This window comes from Lolium rigidum, chromosome 2, assembly GCF_022539505.1.
Source record: "Lolium rigidum isolate FL_2022 chromosome 2, APGP_CSIRO_Lrig_0.1, whole genome shotgun sequence".
NCBI lineage: Eukaryota > Viridiplantae > Streptophyta > Magnoliopsida > Poales > Poaceae > Lolium > Lolium rigidum.
The window spans coordinates 151814923-151821709 of record NC_061509.1 but is presented as its reverse complement, the minus strand read 5'-3'; positions in this window follow the sequence as shown (position 1 = coordinate 151821709).

The window sequence follows — 6787 nt, the reverse complement described above, 5'->3', positions numbered from 1 at the left end:
ACTCTTTTGGGATGCCCTTCAGGATATAGAGGATCCTGGGTAGAGACACCGCCTCTAGTTGTTACTTCATAAGCATGTTTTCTTTAGAACTATTTTTTAACAAGTCATTTTGCACTTTAGTGAGTTGATCAATTTGAGTTTGAACCATATGAAAATGTTTAACAAGCATCTTAACATCACTGGAGGTTCTCTCCACAATACCATGCAATTCACTAATAGCTCGAGAATTTTCTATTAAATGATTCTTTACTCTCATATTAAAATTATTTTGCTTAACAATATAATTATCAAACTCATCTAAGCATTGAGCAGGAGGTTTTGAATACGGAATATCTTCCCTAGTAAAGCGTTCAAGAGAGTGTACCTCAATCATGGATGAGGGGGGAGTGATCTTACATAAATCTTCTATGGGGGGTAAATTCTTCACATCTTCGGATTTAATACCCTTCTCTTTAAGAGATTTCTTGGCTTCCCTCATATCTTCATCATTTAATTTAATCATACCCCTCTTCTTCAATATTGGTGTCGGGGTTGGTTCAGGTGTAGCCCAATCATCATGATTCCGGCCTATTCTAGCCAATAATTCTTCAGCGTCGTCTGGAGTTCTTTTCCTGAAAACACAACCAGCACAACTATCCAGGTATGCCCTAGACTCAATGGTTAGTCCACTGTAAAATATATCAAGTAAATCATGCTTTTCCAGATCATGTCCAGGCCGAGCTCTAATAAGAGAGCAAAATCTCGCCCAAGCCTCAGGAAATTTCTCTCCATCTTCCTGGTCAAAATTATAAATTTTCTGCAAAGCAATATGTTGAGCACTAGCAGGAAAGTATTTCCGAAAGAAAACATCAAGCAAATCACTTGGACTATTAATAGAATCAGGTGGCAAACTATTATACCAAGTTTTAGCATCATCCTTTAGTGAGAAAGGGAAAATTTTAGCAACGAAATAAGTACGCTTCTTAACATCATCAGAAAACAAGCTACTCAGAGTAGACAGCTCAATCATGTGTTCTACAAGCACTTTCTTTTTCAGTACCACAAAAAGGTGTTTTCTCAACAATAGATATATGAGATAAATCAAGAGAAAAATCATAATCCTTATCCTTAATGTTTATAGGAGATGTGGCAAATTTAGGATCAGGAGACAGCTTATATCTAACAGTATGTTGTGCAAGAAGCTTTTTAATATTACTTGTACCAGTAGTAGCATTGCATTTATCAATGAAATCATCATCAAGTTCTACATAATCTTCATCAAGATCATCACTAGAGTATTCAACAGACTCAGGTGAATTAACAGGTGTAGCAGCATTTTCATTAGGAATTTCAGTACTTTCAATTTGTCTAGACCTAGCAATTGTAGCATCTAGAAAAGATCCTAATGAACTATCATTGTCAAGCACAACAGAAGCATCATCAAAATTATAAGAGGAATTTTCAGATTCAGCAGAAGTACCAGCATTTGAAGCTTGTGGAGTGATACGTCTCAAACGTATCTATAATTTCTTATGTTCCATGCTACTTTTATGATGATACTCACATGTTTTATACACATTATATGTCATTATTATGCATTTTCCGGCACTAACCTATTGACGAGATGCCGAAGAGCCAGCTTGTTGTTTTCTCGCTGTTTTTGGTTTCAGAAATCCTAGTAAGGAAATATTCTCGGAATTGGACGAAATCAACGCCCAGGGGCCTATTTTTACACGAAGCTTCTAGAAGACCGAAGGAGTCACGAAGTGGGGCCACGGGGCGCCGCCACACTAGGGCGGCGCGGCCTAGAGGGGGCCCGCGTGGCCCTAGTGTGTGGGGCCCCCGTGACGCCTCCTGATCTGCCTACTTAAAGCCTTCATCGCGAATACCCCAGTACCGAGAGCCACGATACGGAAAACCTTCCAGAGACGCCGCCGCCAATCCCATCTCGGGGGATTCAGGAGATCGCCTCCGGCACCTCGCCGGAGAGGGAATCATCTCCCGAAGGTCTCTTCATCGCCATGATCGCCTCCGGATCGATGTGTGAGTAGTCCACCCCTGGACTATGGGTCCATAGCAGTAGCTAGATGGTTGTCTTCTCCTCATTGTGCTATCATGTTAGATCTTGTGAGCTGCCTATCATGATCAAGATCATCTATTTGTAATCCTACATGTTGTGTTTGTTGGGATCCGATGAATATTGAATACTATGTCAAGTTAATTATCAATCTATCATATATGTTGTTTATGTTCTTGCATGCTCTCCGTTGCTAGTAGAGGCTCTGGCCAAGTTGATACTTGTGAATCCAAGAGGGAGTATTTATGCTCGATAGTGCGTTCATGCCTCCATTGAATCTGGGGGAGTGACAGCAACCTCTAAAGTTGTGGATGTGATGTTGCCACTAGGGATAAAACATCGATGCTTTGTCTAAGGATATTTGTGTTGATTACATTACGCACCATACTTAATGCAATTGTCTGTTGTTTGCAACTTAATACTGGAAGGGGTTCGGATGATAACCTCGAAGGTGGACTTTTAGGCATAGATGCATGCTTGGATAGCGGTCTATGTACTTTGTCGTAATGCCCCGATTAAATCTCATAGTACTCATCATGATATATGTATGTGCATTGTTATGCCTTCTTTATTTGTCAATTGCCAACTCGTAATTTGTTCACCCAACATCTGTTTATCTTATGGGAGAGACACCACTAGTGAACTGTGGACCCCGGTCCAATTCTTTACATCTGAAATACAATCTACTGCAATTGTTCTTTACTGTTCTTCACAAACAACCATCATCATCCACACTATACATCTAATCCTTTGTTTACAGCAAGCCGGTGAGATTGACAACCTCATTGTTACATTGGGGCAAAGTACTTTGATTGTGTTGTGCAGGTTCCACGTTGGCGCCGGAATCCCTGGTGTTGCGCCGCACTACACTCCGCCACCATCAACCTTCAACGTGCTTCTTGGCTCCTACTGGTTCGATAAACCTTGGTTTCTTTCTGAGGGAAAACTTGCTACTGTACGCATCACACGTTCCTCTTGGGGTTCCCAATGGACGTGTGTCAACTGCACGCATCATGGTGGTGAAACAAGTTTACTTATCACAGATGGTGAATCAAGAGTAGCAGAGGTACTCAGAGTTGTACCTTTTCTTGTAGTGGATGGTAATATGGCGACTTTAGTATCGCGAGGTTTACCCATGATGGAGAATTTGCAGCGAACAATATCAATCCAAGTGAACTTGCAAATAAAGTTATGCTCCCGGCAACGGCGCCAGAAAATAGTCTTGATGACCCACAAGTATAGGGGATCGCAACAGTCTTCGAGGGAAGTAAAACCCAATTTATTGATTCGACACAAGGGGAGCCAAAGAATATTTGTAAGCCTTAACAACGGAGTTGTCAATTCAGCTGCACTGGAAACAGACTTGCTCGCAAGAATTTATCGATAGTGACAGTTTTATAGCGATAGCAGATAGTGAAATATCAGCAGCAGTATAACAAAGACAGCAATAGTGATTATAGTAAACAGCAGGATTAAACTACTGTAGGCACATGGATGGATGAACGGGCGTTGCATGGATGAGAGAAACTCATGTAACAATCAAGGTAGGGTATTTGCAGATAATAATTAAAACGGTATCCAAGTACTAATCAATCCATAGGCATGTGTTCCATATTTAGTCGTACGTGCTCGCAATGAGAAACTTTTACAACATCTTTTGTCCTACCAGCCGGTGGCAGCCGGGCCTCTAGGGAATCTACTGGAAATTAAGGTACTCCTTTTAATACAGCACCGGAGCAAAGCATTAACACTCCGTGAACACATGTGATCCTCATATCACCGCCTTCCCCTTCGGTTGTCCCAATTTCTATCACTTTGGGGCCTCGGGTTCCGGACAACAATACGTGTATACAACTTGCAGGTAAGATCATAAAACAATGCATATCATCATGAAATAATAACATGTTCAGATCTGAGATCATGGCACTCGGGCCCTAGTGACAAGCATTAAGCATAACAAGTTGCAACAATATCATAAAAGTACCAATTACGGACACTAGGCACTATGCCCTAACAATCTTATGCTATTACATGACCAATCTCATCCAATCCCTACCATCCCCTTCAGCCTACAGCGGGGGAATTACTCACACATGGATGGGGGACACATGGCTGGTCGATGGAGAGGCGTCTGTGGTGATGATGGCGATGATCTCCTCCAATTCCCCGTCCCGGCGGAGTGCCAGAACGGAGTTTCTGGTCCCGAGACGGAGTTTCGCGATGGCGGCGGTGTTCTGGATGTCTTCTGGCGATTTCGACTAACCCCCCGTGTGTTTTTAGGTCGAAGACGTTAAGTAGTCCAAAGGGGGGCGTCAGAGGCTGGCCGAGGCGGCCTCACCATAGGGCGGCGTGCCCCCCTCCTAGGCCGCGCCGACCCATGGTGTGGGGGCCGTGGGCCCTCCCCTGGCCTGCCCTTCTGGCTCCGTGAATCTTCTGGAAAAATAAGCCCTTTGACATTAATTCCGGTGATTTTCCTGAAAGTTGAATTTCTGCACAAAAACGAGACACCAGAGCAATTCTGCTGAAAACAGCGTTAGTCCGTGTTAGTTGTATCCAAAATACACAAATTAGAGGCAAAACAATAGCAAAAGAGTTCGGAAAAGTAGATACGTTTTGGACGTATCATAGCTCACCCCTGTCTTGTTATGTTATGCTAATCAGCACTTAACTTTATCGGTAGAAAATGCAACTTCAACCTAATTTGATTGTCCGGGGTTCCGATTCCGATTAAATTGGATAAGTTGCATAACATCATAATTGCCATGTCATGCATATCATCTTGATCATGCTGGATCTTCTTTATCCGTAGTAGTAAGACTTGCATACGTTGTGTGTGTTCCAGTATTTGCTTCTTCCCGGATAGGATCGCGAAGTGGTGCTGTGAGATACGACGAGTCCTGCGGATGTCCCTCGGCAAGCTTTAACAGACAAGCATTTCCCCTATACTCCTTCCCCTGCAGAAGTAGCTCACCTATTTTATTTTGCCTTCTCCCTCATGCTATCCTTAAGTTGCGTTCTTGTCACGTGTCCCTTCCACTTGTTACCTCAAGCAGCCCATATTGCCACCACCAACCTCCTACAACTGTTTTTTGGTTATCGGGTCCGCCTTGCGAGTCGTAGTGCATGCTAGTGTTGTTTATATCTCGTTACCGTTATCTTATCGCGTTATATATTGGGGAATCATGACACATGCTACATGTTTATATATGTTTAGGGTATCATGGTTACTTGTTAATAGTTGTTAGCCGAGGCATCGGTGGGTAAGCTGATCGTTTCGTGACGGCTCACTTATGTTTCCTAAATATCTTAGGACCCCAAGTTCTTGTTATCTGTTCTCTAACCACACGTGGGTATGCTTATGGGTCTCCCCTTAACCACTGCCGGAATCTACAGCTTTATCCAGTGGCCACAACTAGTTTGCAATGTTTTACCATTTGTTGTTTGCGTGCATGCCAGCCTGTTACTTATTTACTTTGGGAAGCCACTGGGTGCCTTGTATCCCTTGTTTCTGGTATGCACGTATAGGTCGCGGAGCCTCTGTGAAGTGGTTTATCGCCCCAGTGTGTGTTTAAACCACCTAGCACGCTGGCGCACATAGCTAAGTCCGCTTCGGAGATACGGCCGGACTTCGACACAGGTTCAACTTGGTTAGGTGGCTTCCTGGACATTGTTGTCGTGAAGGAGAGTGCGAGCCGTGATATCCACCTGTCGTAAGTGGGTCAAGCGGTGCGTGTGGGTACATTTGGGCAACCCCTGCAGGGTGTACATCTTATCGATAAGCCGTGTCCGCGGTTATGGACGACTTGAAGCTATATGACTCGACCATAGACAACTTACACATGTTGTTCATTAATAATAACTTGCGTAGTAAGTTAGCACAACTTCAATAATAAATGGGTAAAACTTGTCAACCGTGTGAGTGCCCTTGTAAGTACCTCCTTGCGAGGGGAGAACACATCGGCTGTATTATGTTTGCAGAGTATAGAAATGTTAGTCGTGCGCTCTCTCACCTTCTCTGATAGACGACTGTTGTAGAGTGTCTCTATAGGTTTTTAGTGCTTGCGCGCTGCCGCTTAACCCCACCATATTGCCTATGACGTTCCTCTTGCGTCCTCTAAGTCCCCTGCGTGACTCAAGTACAAAGGATGACTGGTTGACGAATGCTTATACGTCTTGAAGTCTTGTTAAGTACGAACCCGTACTTATTGCTGCTTCTACGGGATATAACCGGGCAGGTACGAAGATATGTTCGATGAAGACGACGTTAGCAAGGTTACCCTTTCGGCTTGGCCTGGGCAGGGTTATGGACGCCACTGGTTATCTTCAGGACTCTTAGTCCAATTTGTATCTTGTCCATACTCGGACGTAATCGATTTTATGTATGATTTGGATCTTGTATCTATTTGTATCTTGACTCGTTGGAGTCGTTGTTGTAATATATATGTTTCTTGTGGGCTCTATTGTAATCCTGTTGTAATGTTACCACTCGTGATTGATTCCACCCGCATCGCGTGCATGCTTCGGCGTGTACGAGACGCTTGGTGATGCGTCTCCTAAAATCGATATCGTGCGGATTTCGGCGGATTCGCTGGGATCCTCATGGTACCGGTTTTGGGGCGTCACACAACATTAATATTTCCCCCTTGAGGTTAATTCCTGGATCCATTCCCGTTTGACAGAGTAAACAACCATTTACTAAGTAAGCATCTATTCTTGATTTCTAACACTTTA